Source organism: Dermochelys coriacea, chromosome 7, assembly GCF_009764565.3.
Source record: "Dermochelys coriacea isolate rDerCor1 chromosome 7, rDerCor1.pri.v4, whole genome shotgun sequence".
NCBI lineage: Eukaryota > Metazoa > Chordata > Testudines > Dermochelyidae > Dermochelys > Dermochelys coriacea.
The window spans coordinates 36641787-36669025 of NC_050074.1; the positions used below are offsets into that span (position 1 = coordinate 36641787).

At 43.2% G+C, this 27239-nt stretch overlaps 1 protein-coding gene and 1 long non-coding RNA gene across 9 annotated transcripts in view; both read left to right on the forward strand.

Annotated features, from left to right (window-relative positions):
* The window catches only part of IQSEC1 (IQ motif and Sec7 domain ArfGEF 1), a 711560-nt gene that overhangs the window by 355147 nt on the left and 329174 nt on the right, over positions 1–27239 (forward strand). The gene's annotated exons all lie outside the window — the stretch shown is intronic.
* On the forward strand, positions 15323–23284 carry LOC122460895. The gene is made up of 3 exons (XR_006282504.1): positions 15323–15334; positions 15634–15638; positions 23197–23284. It is a non-coding gene; the product is annotated as an uncharacterized LOC122460895 (long non-coding RNA).

Here is a 27239-nt window from a genome sequence, read left to right on the forward strand (position 1 = left end):
CTCAGAAGAACCATGACTCTGGGCAACGTGCATGACATTGTGGCTGGCTTTCCACAAATGGGTTTCCCTAACTGCAGAGGGCAATAGATGGGATGCATATTCCCATTCTGGCACCAGTCCACCTAGCTTCTGAGTACATAAATCAGAAGGTGTATTTCTCTATGATTCTCCAGGCGCTTGTGGATCACCATGGGCGTTTCATGGACATTAACGCAGGCTGGTCCAGTAAGGTGCATGATGCATGCATCTTTCAGAACATGGGCCTATTCAGGAAGCTGCAAGCTGGGACTTTCTTCCCAAACCAGAAGATCACTGTAGGGGAAGTTGAAATGCCCATTGGTATCCTTGGAGACTGCACTTACCCTTTAATGCTGTGGCTCATGAAACCCTATACAGGGAGCCTTGACAGCAGCAAGGAGCAGTTCAACAACAGGCTGAGTCAGTGCAGGATGACTGTTGAGTGTGCTTTTGGCTGTTTAAAGGGCTGCTGGCGCTGTCTGTATGGGAAGCTGGACCTGGCTGATGACAACATCCCCACAGGTATAGCCGCATGCTGTACCCTCCATAATATTTGTGAAGGGAAGGGTGAAAGCTTCACTCAGGCATGGACCACAGAGGTTCAACACCTGGAGGCTGAGTTTGAACAGCCAGAGCCCAGGGCTATTAGAGGGGCCCAGCGCAGGGCTATAAGGATGCCTTGAGGGAGCAATTTGATGCTGAAAGCCATCAGTAATGTTTGGTGCCCTGCACGGGAGTGAAGTGCAGTGGTTCCAATGCTAGTAAGCATCTGTGTTTGCTACATATGATGCACTGACTTGCAGTACCTGTTGCTTTCCTGGGCTACGGTATCTTTTACTTAATGCAATAAAGAATGTTTTCAAAGCCAAAAAATTCATTTATTGAAAAGAAACACAACTGCTTGGGAAACAGAAAGGGCATGACACATCTGTGCTATGTGGGGGGAGGGAACAGGGGATGGGGAACAGGACAATCACAGATTTGCGTATGTCTTATTATCATACTCAGCCTTCATGTCTGGAGTGCCATGCAATGAGTGCTGCACTTCAGGCTGGCTACAATGCATGGTAATGGGGGTTGAGTGTATTGGGTAAGGGTTGTAGTTTGCACGGCTGGGTGGTGAAGCTACAGGTGTTGGAGGCAGCTGGTGGCAATAAGAAACCCGATGTTGGGGGAAGTGGGTTGGCAGTGACATGGGGGCACAAGGGAAAGAGTTTTGGGACAAGGGCTGTGGGGGGGGGGGGGGAGAGGGGCAGTCACAGATGTGCTCTGTCTCCATTGCTTCGAGCACCTGTATTGAGTCTGCTTGGTGCTCCATGATGCTTAGCAGCCACTCCGTGCTTTGGTGCTGGTGATCCACATTCTGCTGGCGGAGCCTCCTTTCAGTCTCCCGCCACTCCTGCACTTTTTGATTTTCATTAAAGGACTGCTGCATGACTTCATGCAGTAGGTCCTCTTTACTTCTTCGCGGTCGCTTCCTGATTCTTTGGAATCTTTCGTCCGTTGATAACAAGGACAACTGGGATCTCAAGGTTGCACACCAGACAGAGCAATGATTTGGCCATACTTAAAGGCAAGTACAGTGTACATAATAGCAGAAATTGCCCATCCCAAAGAGAGTGCATATAACCCACAGGAGCCCCAAACTAGTGAGTAAGCATAGGGGCAATGGGGACTGATTGTTTCACAGCCTACTGTCCTTTGGGGTTCTGTGTCTTGAGGAGAGCTAACAGCTGCAGGGGGCCCCCTATACTGAACTCCGTCCCCACATGAAAAGTTCCACAGGATAAGTTCATTCTGGAAGATATCTCGCTGCTGAGGGTGACCTGGGAAGCAAGGGAGTGTCTTCTACTATAATGCAGCTTCCGCCCTGGCCCATATGCAGCTTGCCTGTGTGCAGCAATGGTCCCCCCACCCATCACAGAACAGGGGCAAGGACATGTTAGCCATACTGGGACACAGAGCACAGTAGCTCTGCCAAAGAATCTGCGCAAGCAGATTGCCCAGCTTCTGCATGAGACCTTTGAAGAGATCACTGAGACCGATTACCACCATGTGAGAGAGCACATCAACACCCTATTCCACATCTAGGCATGGATGCAGCCCTAACCCTTCTTTCTGCAACCCTCCTCGCCCCAAGAGCCCCCACCAAACAACTACCTTCCCAAAATAAAAGCCACTTATCAGATATCCCCGCTGCTGTTTGTTCTTTCCCAAGCACCGTCCACTGCAACTGGCTACCTTCCTCCTAGCTTGAAAACAGCTCCTGGCTGCATGCATCTAGGGATGCCGCTCTGGCTCTGGGCCCCCCTCCTCCTCAGCACCCTCGCTCCTGCTTTCCTCCTCCTGCCTTGTTGAACTCCGTGCTGCTACGGCCTCTGAAGTGTCCATGGTGGTCTTCGGAGTGGAGGTGGGGTGACCCCCCAAGTATCATGTCCAACTCTCTGTAGAAAAGGCAGGTTGTGGGGGCAGCACCAGAATGGCGGTTTGCCTCCTGGGCTTTGTGGTGGGCATTCCAAAGTTCCTTCACTTTAACCCCGCATTGCAGTGCATCCTGGTCATGGCCCCTTTTCATCATGGCCCTTGATATCTGCCCAAAGGTATCGTAATTCCTACTGCTTGAGTGCAGCTGCGACTGGACAGCTTCCTCCCCCAAACACTGATGAGGTCCAGCAACTCACCATTGCTCCATACTGGGAATTGCCTGGCACGTGGAGGCATGGTCACCTGGAAAGATGCACTGAGAGCATTCCACGCCTTGCTGAGCAAACAGGAAAGGGAATTTCAAAATTCCCAGAGAATTTAAAGGGCAGGTCTGATGGTTGGTCACCTGAGGGCAGGGAAGTAAAGTTCAAAGTGATGACCAGAATGGCTAGAACAGGCATTGTGGGACGCTTCTGGAGGCTGATCAGAGAGCATTAATAAACCCGGGTGTCCACACTGGTGCCATGACGCTCCAGCCTGGGGACAGCAAGCATTATGCTTCTCATGGAGGTGGACTACCAGGGTGCTCCAGCTGCAGAGTTTGGGCGCTCTACGTGCCTTGCTAGTGTGGATGCCTCAGGAGTTAGAGCGCCTGGGGCTGATTTAATGCACTCTAACTTACAAGTGTAGCCAAGCCCTTTGATTCTAAGAATCAATGGCCCTGATTCTCCACGGCATTGAACCTTTACCCCTCTGCAAAGTGGGTGTAAAAAGCTGCCATTCTGAGTTCATGTAAGACCGTAGAGACTCAGATGCAATATAATTAAGTAGGTGTTTAATGTCCAATGAAATACATAGATACCAGAGGAAAGTGTTAATGAAGAAGCCACAGGTTTACTAGCCAAAATGCAAAAGTTGTTGCACCTACTTACATGGTTCTTAGTAATGCTTCCTTAGTTGTGTGTCCCCAATTCCTCCAAAAAGTGTTAAAACCCACACAGTCTGAGATGCTGATAACACCTTTGAGTGGTTATGCTAACAGTATAAAGCCCTAAAATAAAATAACGTATATGGTAGATATTCCCATACATGTAATTCCTCAAGTGATATGGAAAAAAAATTATTGCATACAAACTCAGGACAACATTTTCTCTCCCAGAAATACTTGATCATTTTTGTGTGGATTCTACTCTTTTGTTCAATACACATCTTCATGTATAGCTGTTCCAAAATATCCATGAAAGACAGCCTTGCTGACTTGTGATTTTTATTAAGTCTCATGATAGTTGGATGGTTTCATTTTAAGGGTTCTCATGAATTTGTGATTTCTGCCTTCAATCCCATAAAGGTTTGCCCTTATCTAAAATAGCCAACATTTCCCATTACTGTCAACTAGGGTGACCAGACAGCAAATAAGAAAAGGAGTACTTGTGGCACCTTAGAGACTAACAAATTTATTTGAGCATAAGCTTTCGTGAGCTACAGCTCACTTCATCGGATGTGAATACAGACTAACACAGCTGCTACTCTGAAACCAGATAGCAAATGTGAAAAATCAGGATGGGAGGTGAGGGGTAAGAGGAGCCTATATAAGAAAAAGACCCAAAAATCAGGAATGTCCTTATAAAATCGGGACATTTGGTCACCCTATTGTCAACAGAACTGAAACTACAGGTACTCTCACATAAATTGCTGTTACATGCTTCTGAACATTTGCAGGTGAAAGTGAAGCTTTCTCAAGCAGAGGTGGCTGCAACCTCCTATTGTTTCTAAAGGATTTGTAGCCAGGCTTCTTTTAGGGAAAATGATGACTCCTTGGTCACTTTGTGAGGGCCAGTGAAGAGACAGGAGGATGTGGAGGTGCAGGGAATGAGACTGTAAGAGCAGTAGGGAATGGGGGTGTGTTAGGAATCAAGACCAGAAACTTAGGCATGTAGGGGAGTGACAGGAGCAGAATACAGAGTGAGAGAACAGCACAGATATGTGGTATGGGAGAGAAATTGGATAGGTAGGAGACTGAAGGAAAAGGGAGAGAAACAAGTGAATATAGGGATTAAGTGGGGAACCAAACACTGGTGGGGAGCGAATGTGAATGGTGTTGCTGCCTGTCCTGTCTAGATTGGGAAGGAGATAGAGAGCGATAGAATAGCCACTCTGCGCGTCCCTGTTCTGAGTGATGAACAGAAAGGCCTTCATTTTCTGGGTATGTTTAAGGTTACATTTTGAACCTAAGATGATCACACACAAACTAGAAGTAGCAGCTTCCCCCATGGGGGGGGGGGGGGAGCAGGGGAACAAAAGGCAGATAGAAAATAATAGGATTTATTATTGGGGGTATCTTTTAATCTTGGGGAAGGGTTGACTACGTTTTTTTGTTTTGTTTTAAAATGCATGGGGTTGTCAATACTGGACATACAAATCCTTAGCTATGAATGTTGCTGTTGGGCCTTTAAATAGTTATAGTCATATAAAGAAACCAGTATCTTTAACAAGGAGGATTTAGTTCTGAGAGGATAATGCAGACTTGATTAAGATCAGTATGGGGAAGCTATAAATATTTTAATAGGCTTCCCTTCCCCCAATTATCTGGGGTGTGAGAGAGGCTGTAGAAATGATAATTGAAACAAGTGTTCATTGAGGAGTGGAGTTGGCTCTGGCATAGAGAGGCAGGCACTGTTGGTGAGGGCTCTGTTGCATTTTTGACCATGTGGTCTCTATCTCATTCCTTTGGATGCCCTTGATACTATAATATGTTGCATTTTTCATATATGAAGAGTCTCTAAACTTTGGGACATATTCTGTGCTCAGATATTTGAGCACAGTTTCACTGATGTGTACCATAGCATGCTTGAGCGTACACTTGGGCATGTTGAATGGGATTTCTGGGAGCAGCTCTTTAAAGTACAGAAGTATGCAGATTGCACACATTTTTCATCATCCTACATTTTGCATCTTTGGTACTGCAGCTGGTTCATTTGGCCTGCACTGGCCCTGCATATAGGGATTTGGAACTTTTAAGAGGATTATTTGTAACCTATTGATCATATCAGAAAATGCCAGACCCTTTTGGGAGGGAAAATAGGTTAATTTGATTTTATCCAAAGTAAATAAAGCCCACCAAAGCCAACTTTTAGACTGTATAACCCAACTATCCCCCTCAGAATTCAAGCAACTCTGAACTCATAATGACTGCAAAGATAGATTTGTTGCAAGTGTCATCAGGTCTCAACCAGCTCTCTTATGAGTTAGCTTCTTTTGTTTTAAAGTGTGTTTTTTAAAAAAGACATCCAGGTGAGCAGCAGGTTTACATGACATTCTTAGAAGCAATGCAATTGCTTGAGAAGTTCACAGTAAAGGTAAGATTCTTCAGTGGAATGAATATTTCCCACAGATTTTATTTATCTTCTTGTGTAATGATCAGCGAAAAGAGAAGAGGAATTGTGTGGAAGTTTCATTGCAGGTTATTATCTAACCCTCACTTTTTACAAATACTTACAAATATAATTGTGCATTTCATTTTTATTAAGGCTGACAGTTATTTTGGAAAATAATTCAAGGCAGTTCAAGAATATTTTTGCTATTATAGGATACTATTCTGAGTGGTTTAATCATTCATTCAGTATCCATTGAATGGTTCTGTTTCTGCTTATAGGCTTCCCCAAGGTGTGTTGATAGAAGCATCGTTGCATGATATGAGATGCAGTGTTTTCGAGATATAGAGCTACAACCTTCCCAGTCTGCTGGTGCTATGCAGAGCCTGAAAACCAGCATATTCAGTCCCTTTACTTCCCTTACAGAGGGGGCCTGGCTGTGGAATCCTGAAGCCTAGATAATTGTGTTGCTGGCACAAAATGCCCGAGGCAGGCAACAGCTGGATTCGTTGCTCGGTGTGCATCGTCCAATAATCACAACAGGGTGGAGAAGTAGAAAAGCTTATTTGAAGCTTCAAGCGGTACAGGGAGACAATAATCTCAAATCCTGCACACCAGTGCAAGCAGTTACACATATTTTATACATTCATTCTTTAGCATACTTATCCAATAGCAAGCTGCCCTGAGTATCCATATAGCCAATCCGGTATACCAGCCAGTTCCCCTTTTTCCTCTTATCATCTATTCCCCCATATATGGAGTTGTTTGTTCAGCATTATCTAACTTTCCTGTCCTGCTTGACCTAATCTTGCTCCAGCCAGTCTGCGCCTGCAATACACTGTTGCAAACTTCTCAGCGTGACTGCTGTGAGTGTCTCTGGGCAGAAAAGGGAAGGGGGGGCCATCTGGGCCTAGAGCGAGGGGGCTTCATCGACACTTGTGGTCTTCCATCCCCTTGAGTTACCTAGTGGCCATGCCCGGTGTCCCCAACAACTGGCTCCTAGAATTGACCCTTGGGGCAACTGGTGGGTGGGCAGCCCCAGAATTGGGGGAAGAAAAGCTGGCTCAGAGCTACCTTTGTTTGTCCCCATTCTGACCTGTTCTGTGTACAGCTTGAACCTGGGCCATAATATTTGCATCAGTCTTAAGTTAGGAAATGTCACATACATGTAATAGTTGTTTTATTTTTATAAAATAGCCTAAATATGCTTTTTTATAAAATATCCAATGATGGCCATCTATTGGGTAAAATGTATGAATAATCAGGACAGTAGCTGTGGCTGTCCTCAAAAGTAATTCCATAATCCCTTTGGCTGGCTATATTGTAGATCCTAAATCCCACTTCTACCACTCCACATCACAGAAAATAATGGATTTGTCTATAAAAAAAAAATCTGTAGGCAGGCATAAAGAAAAGATATTAAATTGGTAAAATTGCTGCTGGATACTATTGCTCAAGGAGGGTAAGTTGCTGAAGGATACCAGAGCAGGGTTAAAACCAGAATTTCAAACCTGAATCCCTCTGAATTTCAGAGAGAACTGAATTATAGATATAATTGTGGGTGCACATTAATCACCGTGTTCAGAGTTCCTTTGTGAGACTCTCTCACAGGAACCAATGTTTGATCTAGGTAAGCAATTTCTTTCAAAATAACTTTGTGACATGAAGGCTCCGAGAAGACGCTTCAGAAAAATTCATAACTGGGTTATACAACTTTCACATGCTAATTACAAATATTAATGCCTTTTCATCAATGTCTCATGATTTTTCGGCCTTCAGCTTCTCAGCACGTAGCACAAACTGAAATTGGCACATGTATCTTTTGGATACTTTTTAAAGTCATTGGGCCTGATTCTCCATTGCCCAGCACCCTGTGTAGTCATTTACACCAGTGCAAATTCTATAAGCAGCTGCCATTCTGTTCTCATAGATTTTTACATCCACTTTGCATGGGTTTAAATGACTGCACAAAGTGCAGAGCAACTGAGAATTTGTCCCATTTAAGTTTAAAGAAGAAAATCCCAATGTATCCTATCAGGGCAGCTGTTGCATAATCATATACTATCTGCTTAGTATTTGTAACAAAAAAGTGTTTTCAATGGCGTGCAGCTAACACCCCCAAAATATTGCGCTTTACAACAATTCTATAACTCTTCAGAAAACCGACGCTTAAAATGTGTGGAAATGAGCAATCCACTCACTTTCCTCACTGCCAGTGCAATTCTTCATTACTCACACTTATCCTCCATCTAAACTGAACCTCTAAAATTTTCAAAAATATACATACACAGCAAATTATAATGACGTTATAAAATTCCATTAGTGATTAAAGGATTTCTTTCCAGTGATCTTATAGTAGCATTAATTTATAGATAATATTCTGTGACCAATACTACAGAATCATAGAAATGTAAGACTGGAAGGGATCTTGATAGGTCTTCTAGTCCAGTCCCTTGCACTGAGGCAGGACTCAGTGTTATCTAGACCATCCCTAACAGGTGTTTGTCTAACCTGTGCTTAAAACCTCCAGTGATAGAGATTCCACAACCTCCCTAGGTAATTTGTTCCAGTGCTTAGCCTCTCTGACGGTTAGGAAATTTTTCCTAATATCTAACCTAAATCTTCTTCGCTGCAATTTAAGCCCCTTACTTTTTGTCCTGTCCCCCTTGGATAAGGAGAACAATTTATCACCCTCCTATTTATAACAACCTTTTGTGTTATTGAAGACTGTTTTCATATCCCCCTCAGTCTTCTCTTCTCCAGACTAAACAAATCCAGCTTTTTCAAATCTTTCCTCATAAATCATGTGTTCTAGACCTTTAATCATTTTTGTTGCTCTCCTCTAGACATTCTCCAGTTTGTCCACGCTTTTCCCAAAAGGTGGTACTCAGAACTGGACACAATATTCCAGCTGAGGCCTTATCAGTGCTGAGAAGAGTAGAAGAATTACTACTTGTCTTGCTTATAAAACTCCTGCTAATACATCCCAGAATGATGTTCACTTTTTTCCCCCCAGCTATATTACTTTGTTGAGCCATATTTAGTTCGTGGTCCACTATAACCCCCAGATCCTTTTCTGCAGTACTCCTTCCTTGGCAGTCATTTCACATTTTGTATTAGTGCAATTGATTATTGCTTCTTAAGTGAAGTACATTGAATTTGTCTTTACTGAATTTCATCCTGTTTATTTCAGACTATTTCTCCAGTTTGTCAAGATCATTTTGAACTCTAAGCCTGTCTTCCAAAGTGCTTGCAACCCTGCCCAGCTTGGTATCATCCTCAAACTTTATCAGTGTACTATGCCATTATCCAAATCATTTCTGAAGTTACTGAATAGAACCAGACCCAGGACAGACCCCTGCAGAACCCCACTCAACATGCCCTTCCAGCCTGACTGTGAATTATTGGTAACTACTCTCTGAGTACGCTTTTCCAACCAATTGTGCACCAGCCTTATTGTAGGTTCACTTAGGCTATATTTTCCTAGTTTGCTTATGAGAAGGTCATGTCAAAAGTATCAAAAGCTATACTAAAGTCAAGATATGCCACATCTGCTACTTCGTTCCTATCCACAAGCCTTGTTACACTGTCAAAGAAGGATAATAGGTTGGTTTGACGTGATTTGTTGTTGACAAATCCATGTTTACTATTATTTGTCATCTCCTTATCTTCTAGGTGCTTATGAATTGATTGTTTGATTATATGCTCCATTATCTTTCTGGATACCAAAGTTAAGCTCACTGGTCTATAATTCCCTAGGTTGTCCTTATTCCACTTTTTATAGATAAGTACTATATTTGCCATTTTCTAGTCCTCTGGGATCTCTCCAGTCCTCCACGAGTTCTTATAAATAATCACTAATGGCTCAGAGATCTCTTCAGCCAGTTCCTTAAGTATTCTACTCTGTATGTCATCGGGCCCTGCTGACTGGACGACATCTAACTTGCCTAAGTAATTCTTAACTTGTTCTTTCCCTATTCAGATCCTATCCCATTTACACTGATGATCACTGTTAGTCATCCCACCACTGCTAAACTTTCTGGTGAAAACTGAACCAAAACCACTTTGGCCATTGCTGCCTTTTCTGTTATTTTCTTTCCCTCCTCATTGAGTAATGGGCCTACCTTGTCCTTGGTGTTCCTCATGCTTCTAATGTATTTGTAAAATGTTTTCTTTTATCCTTTCTGTCCTTAGCTAGTTTAATCACATTTTGTTCCTTGGCCTTTCTAATTTTGTCCCTACATACTTATGTTGGGTTTTTTTGTTTTGTTTTATTTTTATATTTATCCTTCATAGTTTGACCTACTTTCACTTTTTGTATGACACTTTTTTTTAGTTTCAGGTCATTGAAGATCACCTTATTAAACCAGGTGGTCTCTTGCCATATTTCCCTTATTTCCTATACATGGGGATAGTTTGCGTTTGTGCCCTTAATAATGTCTCTTCAAAAAAGTGTCAAATCTTCTGGACTTTTTCCCTCACATTTGCATCCCAGGGGATTTTACCTACCAATTCTCTGAGTTTGCTGAAGTCTGCCTTCTTGAAGCCCATTGTCTTTATTCTACTGTTTTGCCTCCTACCATGCCTTAGAATCATGAACTCATCATTTCATGATCACTTTCACCCAAGCTGCCTTCCACCTTCAAATTCTAAACCAGTTCCTCCCTATTTATCAGAATCAAATTTAGAACAACTTGTCCCCTAGTACATTTCTCTACTTTCTACAACCAAAAGGTGTTTCCACTGGATTCCAATAACTTGACAGAAAATCTGTGCTCTGCTCTATTATTTTCCAAACAGGTTTCTGGGTATTTGAAATCCCCCCTCTCCACCTAGTTATGTGCTTTGGATGATTTTCTTAGTTGTTTAAAAAAAGCCTCATCCACTTCTTCCTGGGTGGGTGGCCTGTAGCAGACCACCTACCATATCATCACCTTTTGTTTTTTACCCATTATTCTTCCCCAGAGACTTTCTACAGGTCTGCCTCCTACTTCTGTCTCAACCTTTATGTAAGTATATACATCTTAAATATACAAGGCTAGACCTCCTCCCTTTTCCCCCACCTATCCTTCCTGAAAAAGCTGCATCTGTCTATGTCAATATTCCAGGCATGTGAATTATCTCGCCAAGTCTATGTGATGCCATTTATGTTGTAATTGTGATAATTCACTAGTATTTCTGATTCTTCCTGTTTATTTCCCGTACTTCTTGCATTAGTATACAGACATTTAAGATGTTCATTAGATTTCCCCTCTGTATTCCCTCTTGTCTCTCCTTTGTGCCTGCTGTGGTTGCCCATGTTCCCTCTAGATTGTGACTCTTCACCCAAGTCTCCATGTTATCTGTGGGCTTTTGTCTCATGCCCCTGTTTAAAGCCCACCTTACAAGGTTAGCCAGTCTGTATCCAAAGATACTCTTCCCCTTCCTTGATAGGTGGACTCCATCTCTGCTCAGCAGTCCTTCTCAGAACAACATCCCATGGTCAAGGAAGCCAAAGGCTTTCTTGCTACACCATCTACACAGCCTGTGTTCACCTCCAGAATGTGTGTATCTCTGCCTGTGCCCCTACCCTGGACCAGAAGCGTTGATGAGAACATCACCTGTGCCCCCAAGTCCTTCATTCTCACTCCCAGAGCCCTGTAGTTGCTTCTGATCTGCCCAGGGTCATACCCTGCAGTATTATTAGTGCCCACATGGATGAGCAGCATGGGATAGTAGTCTGAGGATTGGATGATCTTGACAATCCTTCTGTAATGTCTCAGATGCAGATCCTTGGCTGGCAGCACACCTCTCGGGATACAGGTCAGGCTGGCAGATGAATGTATATGTTTCCTTTAGAAGGGTGTTGCCGAGCACCACAATTCTTCATTTCCTTTTGGCAGTGCTGGCTGCAATCCTCCCAGCCCTGTGGGGGTATATGACTTTTCCTCTTCCACTTTTGGGGGATTCCTCATCCCTTGTTGCCGGGACAGCATACTGGTTTTTGATCTCTATGAACAGTGGGTTGGGAGCAGGAGTGGAGTAGTGCCTGCTGCCAGAAGTAGCCAGCAACCAGCTTCCTCCCTGTGAAGGAGCCATTTGATCCTCCCTGGTTGCGACTGCAGTTCTCACCAGCTGGATTGTTTCCTTAACTTTGGAGGTCTCCATGTACATATTTTCAATGAATTCTTCATGTGCACAGATATTCTTGTCTAGAGGAGCCTAGAACTGTAGACTCAGCAGGCAGTGAAATCCTAGTAGTTGGGGAAGGCAGGACAATGTAGTAGAGTACTGTGGATATGGCAAAAAAAAATGAAGGTGGCATAAAGTAATCATTATGTTTTTTATTTAAACAAAATCAGGCCTTTCGTGTCTGAGCTTTTGCAAGTTTTGTGAAAATGGAAATGTTGCTGGTTTTGCTTACTATATGAATTGCATTGCATACTATATGATTTTAGTGCAAGTGTTGTAAACTCTACCTATGCTATGTGAAAGATTATTAATGCAGATTTGTTTTATGTTATATGTAAGTAGATGGGAAATTGTGACAGTGTGTACCAGGCCTTCACAGCCTCCTGCTGGAGGCCCCACTGCTCTGCTATATCCCGCCCCAGGAAATATATTTCTGAGAGGAAAAGAGCAATGAGCATTAGATCTTGGGGCATACTTAGAGAAGCATCCTGGGACCAGCCATTCCAGGAACCATTAAGGTCTGGTCCTTCAGGAACTAGAAGGGTTGGGGATCAGCAATAGCCATTCAAGGCTCAGCAGGCTGAAATAAAAGGAGCTGCCTGCTGCTAGCAAGGCAGTTCCTGGCAGGAGACTGTGGTGTGAGGGGAGAGGCTCCCTAGGCAACAGCCAAAGGCACCATGTTGAGCCAGGGCCTGTTTCAAGCCGAAATCAGTGGCAGGAGTTCAGGAAGAACTCTGCTGATTTGATTCCTGGGAGGGAACTAAACATAGGCAGTGACTTTTATTTTTCACCCGGGGTGCTCCACCCGTGAGGCCCCACCCTTACTCCATCCCTTCCCCCAAGGCCCTGCCCTCACTCCGCCTCTTTCTGACCCCGCTCTGCCCCTCCCCCAAGACCCCACCCTCTCTCTGCCTCTTCCCACCCCCACTCCAACCTCTCCTCCGAGGCTCCCACTCACTTGCTGCTCTCTGCTGACCCCCAAGTGCCTCCCCCAGCCGCGAAACATCTGATCTGTGGCACTGTTGAAGAGCAGTGTCTAGTGGGTGCTGAGCACCCACTATTTTTTTTTCCATGGGTCCTTGAGCCTTGGAGCACCCACAGAGTCAGCACCTATGGAACTAAGCCCCAGAAGGGTAGGAAACCATCTTATTTATAATTGACCCTTAAGCACAAGGAACTTCTTGTAGTGGAATTTCTTGTACCCTGGAAGGAGTTTGAATTGTGTGACCGGCCAGAGGGCTGAGCCATACAAGACTTGCAGAGGTAGGCTGCCAGCCTGCAACAGGTTCTGGAAGCTGAAGAGAGGGGTAGTATCATGCCCACACATCAAGGGGTGCTCACAGAGTTGAGCGCAACCAACCACAGTATACAATATACGTATATTGTATTTAAAGATAAACTGGGAAGGCACTAAAACTTTTCAGTAATATTATTCAAATTGTTGCAGTGAATTTAAATTCTTTAATTCAGTCTAAAGACTTGCAAACTCCCTTCATAGCTTTACTTTGACCATTAAGACGGGAACAAATGAAACTAGCTTACTCCTAACATTCAATAAATATAGTGCTCTGGAAAAAGTTCCAGGAACTCTGCCATGCAATATAAATGTACACACTGATGAAGTGCACTTTTAAAATCTTATTAAAACAGTGATTTCTTTTTTCTGCTTTTTTAAAGGGTTCTAATCTGTTCTTACAGCCCTCCTTCACACATTTCTCTTCCTTTTTTTTTTTTTTTTTTGCATATTCCTTTCGGGTTTTTTTGTTCAGCTATTTTATTTTCGGTTGTAAAGCCAAATGTCTCTCCCTTGTTTTGTGAAGTTTTTTCTTTATGCATCTTTAGATATTGTGTTCTGGCAAACATGGCAGCTGATTGCACATTTTCCCATGTAATCAACGGTTTATTGTACTTCCACATCAGTAATTTTTATGCAAATTGCCAATATAAAAAGACACCATCTAGACTTCTAGTCATAAAAGTTACAGATTCAAAACACAGTTGATTCCTGAAAGGCATGTGATTGCTTTAACTATTATAGTTTCCACTGGGAACGTATTCCTGAAGTAGCAAAAATAGCACATGTGAAATGATAGCGTAACATACATAATTATAATGTAATGTAAAGTGTGATTAGTTCTGTGTTTGTTTCTAGGTAAGGTACACTTGTTATGTGCTTTAACCAGGAAAAAATTCATGACTACAGTCTGGTTACTGGCAAATGTTTGTACTACTATTATGTCTAATATGGAAGCATTTCTAGGTAGTATATGTAGGACTGTAAGAGTATGTCTACACTACGAAATTAGGTTGAATTTATAGAAGTCGGTTTTTTAGAAATCATTTTTATATAGTCGATTGTGTGGGTCCCCACACAAAATGCTCTAAGTGCATTAACTCGGCGGAGTGCTTCCACAGTACCGAGGCTAGCATTGACTTCCAGAGTGTTGCACTGTGGGTAGCTATCGCACAGTTCCCGCAGTCTCTGCCACCCATTGGAATTCTGGGTTGAGATCCCAATGCCTGATGGGGAAAAAACATTGTCGCGGGTGGTTCTGGGTACATGTCGTCACGCCAGCCCTCCCTCCCTCCGTGAAAGCAACGGCAGACCATCGTTTCGCGCCTTTTTTCCCGAGTTACCTGTGCAGAAGCCATACCACAGCAAGCATGGAGCCCACTCAGCTCACTGTCACCGTACGTCTCCTGGGTGCTGGCAGACACGGTACTGCATTGCTACACAGCAGCAACCCATTGCTTTGTGGCAGTAGACGGTGCAATAGGCCTGATTATCATCGTCGTCATGTCCGAGGTGCCTCGGTAAGGTTGGTCAGAAGCGCCTGGGCAGACATGGGCGCAGGGACTAAAATAGGAGTGACTCAACCAGGTCATTCTTTTTAGTCCTGCCGGCAGTCCTATTGTACCTTCTTATGGCGAGCAGGCAGGAGATGAAGATGGCTAGCAGTCCTACTGCACCGTCTGCTGCCAGCCAAAGATGTAAAAGATAGATGGAGTGGATTAAAACAAGAAATACACCAGATTTCTTTTGTATTCATTTGCTCCCCCTCCCTTCCTCCATGAAATGAACAGCCGACAATTGTTGGCGCAGTTTACTGACTTGGTTAGACCTCAGCGCAGTTTACTGACTCAGTTTCACCTCAGCGAAACCAATATTCTCACTGTTATTACTGCTTGCTGTGTGCTCCACAATATCTGTGAGAATAAAGGGGAGACGTTTATGGCGGGGTGGAAGTTTGAGGCAAATCACCTGGCCGCTGGTTACGTGCAGCCAGACACCAGGGCAGTTAGAAGAGCACAGGAGGGTGCGATGCGCATCAAAGAAGCTTTGAAAACCAGTTTCATGACTGGCCAGACTACGGTGTGAAAGTTCTGTTGTCTCCTTGATGAACACCCCCCCCTCCACTTTGGTTCACTCTACTTCCCTGTAAGCTAACCACCCTCCCCTCCTCCCTTCAATCACTGCTTGCAGAGGCAATAAAGTCATTGTTGCTTCACATGCCAGCCTTCTGTTGTTTGGGCAATCCTCTGGGGTGGAGTGGCTGGGTGGCCGGAGGCCCCCCCCACATTCTTGGGTTTCTGGGTTAGAGGCTATGGAACTTGGGGAGGAGGGCGGTTGGTCACACAGGGGCTGTAGTGGCGGTCTGTGCTCCTGCTGCCTTTCCTGCAGCTCAACCATACGCTCGAGCATATTAGTTTGATCCTCCAGCAGTCTCAGCATTGAATCCTGCCTCGTCTCATCATGCTGCCGCCACCTTTCAGCTTCAGCCCTCTCTTCAGCCCGCCACCTCTCCTCCCGGTCATTTTGTGCTTTCCTGCACTCTGACATTGTCTGCCTCCACGTATTTGTCTATGCTCTGTCAGTGTGGGAGGACAGCATGAGCTCAGAGAACATTTCATCGAGAGTGCATTTTTTTCACCTTCTAATCTTCACTAGCCTCGGGGAAGGAGAAGATCCTGTGATCCTTGAAACACATGCAGCTGGTGGAGGAAAAAAAAGGGACATTGTTATTTAAAAAGACACATTTGATAGAACAATGGGTACACTCTTTCACGGTAAACCTTGCTGTTAACATTACATACATAGCACAAGTGCTTTCGTTCCAAGGTCGCATTTTGCCTCCCCCCACCACATGGCTAGCCCCTCACCGCTCCCCCCTCCCCATGGCTAACATGGGGAACATTTCTGTTCAGCCACAGGCAAACAGCCCAGCAGGACCTCTGAGTGTCCCCTTAAGAAAAGCGCCCTATTTCAACCAGGTGACCATAAATTATATCACTCTCCTGAGGATAACACAGAGAGATAAAGAACGGATGTTGTTTGAACGCCAGCAAACATACACTCCAATGCTTTTTCTGCAATGATTTCCAACTATGTGCTACTGGTCTGGCGTGGTAAAGTGTCCTACCATCATGGACAGAATAAGGCTGCCCTCCCCAGAAACCTTTTGCAAAGGCTTTGGGAGTACATCCATGAGAGCTTAATGGAGATGTCCCTGGAGGATTTCCACTCCGTCCCCAGACACGTTAACAGACTTTTCCAGTAGCTGTACTGGCCGCGAATGCCAGGGCAAATTAATCATTAAACACGCTTGCTTTTAAACTGTGTATACTATTTAAAAAGGTACACTCACTAGAGGTCCCTTCTCTGCCTGGTGGGTCTGGGAGGCAGCCTTGGGTGGATTCGGGGGGTACTGGCTCCAGGTCCAGGGTGAAAAACAGTTCCTGGCTGTCGGGAAAACCGGTTTCTCCGCTTGCTTGCTGTGAGCTATTTACAACCTCCTCATCATCATCTTCCTCGTCCCCACAACCTGCTTCTGTGTTGCCTCCATCTCCATTAAAGGAGTCAAACAACATGGTTGGGGTAGTGGTGGCTGGACTCCCTAAAATGGCATGCAGCTCATCATAGAAGCGGCATGTTTTGGGTTCTGACCCGGAGCAGCCGTTTGCCTCTCTGGTTTTCTGGTAGGCTTGCCTCAGCTCCTTAAGTTTCACGCGACACTGCTTCGGGTCCCTAATATGGACTCTGTCCTTCATGCCCTGGGAGATTTTGACAAATGTTTTGGCATTTCGAAAACTGGAACGTAGTTCTGATAGCACCCATTCCTTTCCCTGTACAGCGATCAGATCCTGTACCTCCTGTTTGGTCCTTGCTGGAGCTCTTTTGCGATTCTGGGACTCCATCATGGTCACCTCTGCTGATGAGCTCTGCATGGTCACCTGCAGCTTGCCCCACTGACCAAACAGGAAATTGAAATACAAAAGTTCACGGGCCTTTTCTTGTCTACCTGGCCAGTGCATCTGAGTTGAGAGTGCTGTCCAGAGCGGTCACAATGGAGCACTCTGGGATAGCTCCCGGAGGCCAATACCATCTAATTGCGTCCACAGTACCCCAAATTGACCCGGCAAGGCCGATTTCAGCTCTAATCCTCTTGTCGGGGGTGGAGTAAGGAAATGGATTTTAAGAGCCCTTTAAATCTTAAAAAAAAGGTCTTCATCTTGTGGATGGGTGCAGGGTTAAATCGATTTAACGCTGCTAAATTTGACCTCAACTCCTAGTGTAAACCAGGGCTAAGTATACCAAGAAATGCAATATATCTGTAAGTACCAGATATAAGTAATTAACCAAAGAGACTCTGTATGCTTATCACACATGGAATCTTATGCTGTAGGCAGTGTTAACGATACATATTTCAGTTAAATTACCAGTAAAAGTAGTACATTCAAGGAAACTGGTTCAGAATTTATCAGGTTCAGGGGCTTGCGGGGGCGGGGGGAACTACTCAATACAAAGAAGTAGACTCATGATATAAAGGAACAAGTTAGAGAACGGCAGAATAAAACAACTTCTCTTCTATATTTTCATTTGTTATGGGTCTTTTCAAATGCATGTAAAGTAGTTTGGTGTAAACTTAGAGTGGAGAGGAAAAATCATAATGTGATCCATATTCTTTCCCAACTCTTTCTCTGTTTTTGAGCAGTAAAAATATGAAGTTAAAAGGCATTCCTGGGATCAGTTGAAAATCTGCAAATCCTATATATACAGTATGAAAGTGTGAAACCTCCAGTAAATATTAACTTTATTAAATATAAAATATAAAGTTATTTACTTGTGGTTTCACGCTTTCCTTCTAGACTTCACTAGAAATTGAGCACTTCAATTTGCTAAACTCTCTAGAATTCTTATTCCCACTGCAAAACAACCTATAGGACTAAATTCATCCCTAGAATAAGAAGGGCCAATCTGAAGTCACTTGGCTTCCAACCATTTACACCAGGGTTGTAAGTGGCCCTAAGACTCTGTAAAGCCAATTAGTATATTCCACATATATGGGACATATACTGACAATAAGGTAAAAAGTAAAACGGAATACTTAATTTTAATGTGTTCTCTCATTCCATTTTACATTTCCTATGTCCTTAATTATAATGGCTGTTGGATTGAATCAAATATCTCATAGCTTTCTAATGAGCATACTTAAGTAGTGTGATTAAGAGTATACATTCATTTGTTCTTCCAGACCTTTTTCTCTTGTAAAAGTTTCAAGTTCTGTACATTAGAGACATAGTCAATACATATCACAAATATATTTGCATCCCCTCCTACGATAAGGGGTCTATTGTCTCAACCATCAGTTTACTGACTTTTTTCTTCTTTTGCTTTCATGTTCAGAATCCCAAATGTGATCAAATCCATGGGCAGTTCGTGAACACCCCCTTCTTGGAGGCTAGCCCCTCCTCTTTTGCCTGAGGCACTGCCCCTACCCCATCACTTCCACCCACCTCACCTGCCAGAGCCCCAAGTCTCTCTCTCTATCCCCGCTCCCCACTGCCGGAGGAGCCCTGGCCCAGCCACCCCGGCCCCTAGGCTACCGGCCGGCTAGCCCCAAGCCACCCTCTGGCCAGCCCCCGAGCTGACCCCCCCCCCGCTGTCTTCATGGGAGAGGGGAAGCCTGGATGGGACCTTGAACTGGTCATGGGTGGGGTCATGGCCTGCATTAAGATATCTGCCACCCATGATCAAATCTATTCAGATTGTCTACTAGTTTTATTAATGCATTTATGCAAGCACTTTTTCTTCATAACTTTTATTCATCTGGACTACATACAGGCAATGTATTGATTGAAATCATAAAGAATAGCCTCTCATTTTGTATTTACAAAGAAATAATATGTGTAACTGCAAGGCAGAGTTCAAAAGTAGAGAATTAACAGAAGACATTTCTTCTGATTTAGAAGATGTTCTTCATAAGAAATATCTGAGAACATTCACATTTTGTGTAGCAAAGATTTATATCCTTACGAGTATAAATCTCCTTTAGATGCCCTGATCACTGCCATTAAGACTAATGTATGCACAGCTATCTATAAAAGAATGAAAGACCCCTCTATCATTCTTTCAGAATATGTGGTCAAGGACTTCAAGCAAGGCCAGTGACTGCTCAGGACCCTATCTACTTTGTGGCAGCCTCAGCAATTCACCACAAGTGAAATTCATCTATGTGTAGAGATCCAGCCCAAGGCCTATGAACCACTTAAGTCTTGTATCAGCCATTTGAGAGGTTAATGGGCTTTAAGTGGCACATAGGACTTGTGCAGATGCATTGCACAGGGGTGGATTTTACATACTCTTTCTGAACTGTGAGAATTAGATAAAGAGGGAAGACATGCAACAGCTGATTTCTTCCCATCCATCAGCACTTGGCAATGCCTCCCAACCCAGTTCTTCTTGGTTGGGCCTTATGAATCATGAGGCTGCCACTGGTACTATGACAAACTTAAGTTTTAGGTGCTACATATTCATCTTGCTATACAGGACCCTCTTTAATGTTGTTGGGAGTTTAGAGTAGCAGCCTTGTTAGTCTGTATTCGCAAAAAGAAAAGGAGTACTTGTGGCACCTTAGAGACTAACCAATTTATTTGAGCATAAGCTTTCATGAGCTACAGCTCACGATGCATCCGATGAAGTGAGCTGTAGCTCACGAAAGCTTATGCTCAAATAAATTGGTTAGTCTCTAAGGTGCCACAAGTACTCCTTTTCTTGTTGGGAGTTTAGTTACTAAATCCATGAACACCATGCTGGAAATGTAAGTCATGTATTTTTCGTACTGCCAAGCTTTGTTGAAAGTATCATAGTTTTCATCAGAGACCAGGAGAACCTGACAGACGGTTGTAAGCTTTAAATTCTATCAGAACTCTTAACCTCAAGTTCTTAGGTTACAATATCCTTGACTTTTTTGAGCATTGCTTTACATATTATTGTGTTGTGACAGAACACAATTAAGAGTACAGTTCTTAAGCAATTGCTTAGCAGATTTAGAATGGAAAATATTTTTTAAAACATCTCTTTTTCTTTAAAAAAAAAAAGTTGTCATTACTGTTTCTACTCTTCTTAATACTGCTTGCCCAAAATAAGGCTGTACACCTGTTAGACTTAACACTTCAAATTTGGCATGGACATAGCCCATATTGAGGAAGACATGCTTTTCTAGATGAGAAAGAATATGGTTGAGAAATGGAAACATTTTGAATTAATTAAAATAGCATACTTCAAATATGTAACAGTTCTGTTTTCCTTAACAATGTAAGTGTGCTCCAGGTGTTCGGATATCTGGATATTCATGCACAACTTTTTGTGTTAAAAACATTTCTAGACTCAGCCAATCCATTGGCACAGTCCCAGACCATGCAAATTTTAAATAAATAGGCTATCTATTAGGATCAAGCATTCAAATGTGTATTTATTTGAATTTGCTATGCAGCACTCATGTGAATATACTTTTAACATTCAGGTTTCTCTCCTTTGCTTAAGTGTTCCCAAGTATGCTAGCATCTTTTTTGTTTAGAAATGAGATTAAATACAAATGTTACATTAATACAACACTGTAATCTAGGTTTTTTAACACTTGTCATGAATTCAGTGTTGTGTTTCCCACAACTTTCCTTAGCTACATTGAACTTATCCAGTAAGAGTTCCAGCCCCGGTTCAGCAAAACACATAAGTATGTCCTTAAGTTCCACTGAAATCTATGGGAAAAAATAATACATGGTATGTCTTTTAATGCAAAAACTGCATTAATGAAAAATTAGGATTTCAGCAGAGCTAAAATCACAAAACGTTAGGAAATACAAAATTTCATTCATACTATGTTTTGTACATAGCTTCACATATAATCAGAAAAATAGAACTAAAAATAACTCTGCCTGAATTGGTTATGAGTATCGTAACCGGGCTGTTGGAACCGTGACCTTTGTGATTCCTGATTTTCTGTGATTTTTTTAGTTGTGAATCGGTAATGTCACAGTACTGTGGGGTTTTCCATTTAATGTCCTTAGAGTGTATTTTCCCTCCTCCCCTCTTTCCCCATACCAGTAGCAAAAATCCTAATAATGTTGGCATTTAAATAATTACAATTTGACTAGAATTTCACATATTGCTGAGGTGACTAGGATGTTAGAGGTCCAAGATCCCAAATTGGCTGAAATGTTGGGGGACTGGAGTCAATTTTCTGCAAGGTAAGCCTAAAAGTGATAGATCTTCACAACAAACAAATACATAAATAAAATTAATAAAATTATTGCAGAATGCAACTGAAGTTGTTGTTTACGATCTATTATTTTGGTCACGTCTTCAATTATCTCTTGTCCAATGATGTTACGGGGGGGGTCTATCTCTTCTGCTCTATACAGGTTCTTATACAGGTATCATTACGGTAGCATCTCTACATCTTATAGTAGATCATTAAGTAACATGATCTGTGATATGGGGTGTGTGTGGACTTGTGTTTCACTTAAAATGCCTGGCAACTGTGGCTTTTCAGGGAATTGGCAGCTCCTTTCCTTAGACTTGAATTAAATGTCCAGTCAACATTTTCCTTCCCTGTCCTCCATTTCCCATTCCTTTCCATTTTCTCTCCCCTCTTTAATTGTTCCTGCTTCCTTTTCCCCCATATTACAGCATCCTCTTGGGAAGCCCTTCTTGACATGTAATTTTACCATGGTCAGCTCCACTTTCAGCTAGTCAGTGAGGCACAGTATGTCAGCCATTCATGGATAAGCTTTCTTAATCAACTTTTGGCAATCAAATTCCGCATCTGCCTTTAATTTTCCTATTTGTTTTTAATTATATAATTTAACACCTAGGAAAATTCACATGGTGCCTGTTTAAACTTTGAACTTAAATATTCATTTTTATGAGGAATGAGAAAATAGCATCTGTTGTCTGACTTTTAAAGTAGTTAGACACAATGCTGCCTGGCAAATAAAAGGTCTCAATTAATGTGGAGAAAAAAAATACATTCTGCCATCTCATTTTGATTTTGTATTTGCTTTCTTCTCTATATGGGATTGTTTAACAGCCAAAGATGAAATCAAATTTCGCACTGTTTGAACAAGAGCATAATCCATAATAGATATTAGGTTTGCAGACTAATGGTAGAGTTAGCTATGTGTTTGCAGATTATCGTGTTCCAGCAACTGGATTAATGGAAAAGGCAGCATTTTCTAGTTGTTTTTAAAGCTCAGGACTGGAAGTTGGAGAGATCTGTACTCTATTTTTAGCTCTGCCACCAATTTTCTTTGACTTTGAGCAAGTCATTTAATCTCTTTGCGTCTGTTTTCTTGTCACTAAAAGGGATTGATAACACTTTCATAGATTCATAGTGATGTTGGGAAGCTTAATTCAGTAGTGTTTATAAGCACTTCCATATCTTTGGATGGAAGGAGCTGTAGAAGATAATTCATACACTATTATTAAGCATTGAAAGAAATCCGAATGGGTTCTTTCTGATTCTTCAATACAAAATGATTTATCTCTGTCTCTATTTTCATGATAATTCTTGTTACAGCGATTGAGGGGAATAATTAAGGTAAAGATCAGTGACCATTGGTTTCCTATTTCAAGAGCACAGCAAGAAAGACATAGCTCAACCTCAGTTGTCTGGAAAATAAGGACCATTTGTTTTCTTAATAATTTAATCCCTATATAACAAGATTTTTATAATAATTACGAAAGCTCCAACCTGACCAGTTACATAATGCAATTTTGTTTCATTTGTGGTTAGCTCCTGCCTATACACTCTCTCTCTCTCTCTCTCTCTAATTGTGACTGTATTTTAAAATTCTGTTTTGTAACTATGGATAAATGACCTTATCTAACTGTTTCGTTTGTTACCATGGACAAGATTTCCTCATGTTAAAGTTTGGGGGAGGTCCTGGATGCCTAGAAAAAGGCTAAAGTAATGCCCATGTTTTAAAAAGGGAAGAAGGAGGATCCGGAGAACTACAGGCCAGTTTTGGGGCTGGTTTTGTTCAATATCTTCATTAACGATCTAGAGTATGGCACTGATTCCTCCCTCAGCAAGTTTGCAGATGACACTAAACTGGGAGGAGTGGTAGATATGCTGGAGGGTAGGGATAGGATACAGAGGGACCTAGACAAATTAGAGGATCTGGCCAAACGAAATCTGATGAGGTTCAGCAAGAACAAGTGCAGAGTCCTGCACTTAGGATGGAAGAATCCCATGCACTGCTACAGACTAGGGACCGAGTGGGTAAGCAGCAGTTCTGCAGAAAAGGACCTACAGGATACAGTGAACAAGAAGCTGGAAATGAGTCAACAGTGTGCCCTTGTTGCCAAGAAAGCTAACAGCATTTTGGGCTGTATAAGTAGGAGCGTTGCCAGCAGATCGAGGGACGTGATCATTGCCCTCAATTCAGCATTGGTGAGGCCTCATCTGGAATACTGTGTCCAGTTTTGGGCCCCACGCTACAAAGAGGATGTGGGAAAATTGGAAAGAGTCCAGCGGAGGGCAACAAAAATGATGAGGGGGCTGGAGCACATGACTTATGAGGAGAGGCTGAGGGAACTGGGATTATTTAGACTGCAGAAGAGAAGAATGAGGGGGGATTGGATAGCTGCTTTCAACTACCTGAAAGGTAGTTCCAAAGAGGATGGATCTAGATTGTCCTTTATATGACAGAACAGGGAGTAATGGTCTCAAGTTGCAGTGGGGGAGGTTTAGGTTGTATATTAGGAAAAACGTTGTCACTAGGAGAGTGATGAAGCACTGGAATGGGTTACCTAGGGAGGTGGTGGAATCTCCTTCCTTAGAGGTTTTTAAGGTCAGGCTTGACAAAACCCTGGCTGGGAAGATTTAGTTGGGGATTGGTCCTGCTTTGAGCAGGGGGTTGCACAAGATGACCTCTTGAGGTCCCTTCAAACCCTGATGTATGTATGTCTATAATTCTACAATTCTCTATGATATTTTAATTGAGGAACAGAATGGGCACAGTTTTTAAAAAGGGATGGGTTAGAAAATTTATAATGAGGTCCAGAACCTTTTAATCTCTCTATGTCACCAGCTCAAAACTGATCTAGAATGATAGTAATTGAATTTAACTTGTTCCTGATCTTTTGTTAAATGAGTTGGGCATCTTGATCTATTTCCATATGTAAGCAGGGGAATAGTCCTGCTATTGTGGGAAACTTTCCTGGCTTCTGCACTACCCCAGTGAAGTGGGCTAGCAAAAGGATCTGAGTCCTCGCTCCCACTTCCTTTACCCAGTGGCCTCCCTGCCCTTGAAGACTCCCCTTCCACTCTCCTGTCTGGCAGAATCGTTGTAACCCCAACAAGGCTGGGCCCAGGATTCTTGGGGGGCTCAACCCCCAACTCTGCTGTGGTCACCTAGGGCAGGGGCTAAGGTGTCCCCACTCCGGGGTACTCTCTCTGCACTGGGCACTTCTCTGACCCACTGACCATTACATACAAGTTAAAGCAAATGGAAGTTATTTAATCAACAATTAATTTTAAAAAGAATAAGGAAAAATGGGAAAGGTTAAAGGAAACACATCAACCCGCACTGTGGCAGGGAACATCACAAACAGTGTCTCTGGAATGTCAGGGCAGTTCACAGGCTGTTCCTTGCAAGTCTCCGGCCTTCTTCTCAGGCTCTGGCTGTGCTGCAGGGATGCTGTGGGTTGGACATTTGCTCCGGTGGTGGCCACACGCTCTCAGGCTCTAAGTGGTGGGACCCTTCTTCCCAGTGTCGCCCCCACCCTGTCGGGGTTATGATCCAAGCCTGGCCTGCACAGCCTCTTGGCTGAGGCGTCTCCCTGTGCTGGGCCCGCTGCCCAGGGTCCCCCTCGGTCTCCCGAGCTGCTCACCGCACCCAGCTCCAGACTGCTCCAGTCCCAGCTCCACCACTCTGTCTCTGTACTGCTGCTGCTGCTCTGCCTCCAGCTCCCTGGGCTGCTTCTTTGGCCCCTCTGGCTCTGGTTGCTGCAGCTCCGCTCCCAGGACAGGTCTGCTCTGCAGGCTGCTTCTGTGACTCTGCTCCCAGCACTGACCTGCTTCCTGGGCTGCTTTTCTGGCCCTTCTGGCTCTGGTTGCTGCAGCTCTACTCCCAGGACAGGGTCTGCTCTCTCTGGGCTGCTTTTCTGGCCCCTCTGGATCTGGCCCAGCTCTGCTCCCCAGCTCATCTCAGGCCCCTGCTTTCTCCTTAGCTCGGCCCCACTCTGTCTGACCCAGGCAAATCCAGCTCCCATGGAGGACGGGACCTCCCTGGCCTCCTGACTTCCTGATTAGCCTGCCCGCCCTGTCATTCAGGCTGAGCTGGAGCTTTGTCCTCTCCACATTGTTCCTGGGGCCTGTCAGTCTCAGGGTCCTGATTCCCCATCGACCCTTTCCCCTCTTTTGTACTGGGAGCTAGCAACTAAAACACCCCCACTGAATGTTGGTAAGGGGGCAACAGTCCCCTTACACATACAAATGTCCACATCAAAAATACCACTGTACCGCTTAGCTGAAAGTCTCAGTAGAAGCAAAGGATTGAATTGGTTTGGAGAGGATGTGACTCTCTTTTATTTCTAGAGGCCCTTTGAAGTATGGGATGCTAACACAGTCAGGCTCAATGATTTCACTTGCACTGCGTCTGATTTAAAGCAAAACCAGATTCAACTTGTTAAAAAATTAATAAAATATGTATTAGACTCCAGTCTCACAGGGCTAATATTCTCTCCGACCTGTCTCTCACCATGTCTTTCAACAAGGGTCCCTCAACTGTGGCTACTGTTGCTTTCTGGGGCTGTGCCAGAACATCCTACTGTGGACAACTGTTGACTCAGCCTACCTCTCATGTTACAGAGGAGCAATCGCAAGTGTATCACTTAGCTGGCACGAAAGTGAGGTCCCTTCAGAATCTGCATTAATGACTGAGCAAAGCTCAACTCTTTCTGGCTGTCACCTTGCAACACACTGGGGAAGCTTATATTATTAACAGTGCTTTACGTGTCTTGTAGGTAGGTGCAGAACAGCAGTCTCCAAGGCTGCCAATAAATTTTTTTTTGTTGGACTGAAATTCACTTCTCAGTGGATGGGTCTAACACCTTTTTATTAAGGTAAAACAGTAGTAAATAATAATCACTTACTCATCCATGGGAAGCTCATCAGGACACTCACAGTCACCTCCAGCACCTGACAATTCACAGCTTCAGCTTCACTTTGTTTAGGCTGACTGATTTATAGCTTTTGTTATCTTTTCTTATACATATGTATTAGCCTCTCATTTCCATGTTAACTCTCCCCTGTCAATTCAGGTTTTGAGTTAGTTCAAACCAGTTTCTTCTAGCTTTTTGGCTACTTTATCTTTTATTTTCCTCACAAACACAATTGTGCGGCATCTATTTTACACATGTGCAACATCAAACATGATTACTGTGCAATTTCTTACACATTCTCAGATCTACTTAAGCTTAAGATGTTAAACATTATCAGAACAGACTCTTGAAAATTATAGTAGGCTTCTGTCAGGCAATATCCCTTTGCTCCCAACACTTTTCATAGACACTAAATTCACACCATGGTATGTTTTGCAAGTGTGTATAAAAAACCCAAACCCAAGTGATCCGCTACAAGAGAAAAATGAGGAGCAAAGCCAGGTACTCAGAAACATCAATAAGTTTTATAATTCCAGTTCTATCTCAGTCACAGAGTAGACTTTTTAACATTTTCATTTCTATAAGTATTGTAAATTCTTCAGAAAAATAAAAGCTTCATCCAAATTATCAATGATCTAGTTCCTAGCATCCTACCTGTCATTCTCCAATTTTTTTTCAAATCATTTACATATAATTAAACTGATCTCTCTCTCTCTCTTTTTTTTTTTTAGTGAGTTAACTGTCTTATCCGCCAGCTTGCCTGCATAGTACATTTATCTCCCAGCTCTGTTTTGAAGTTTTAACAG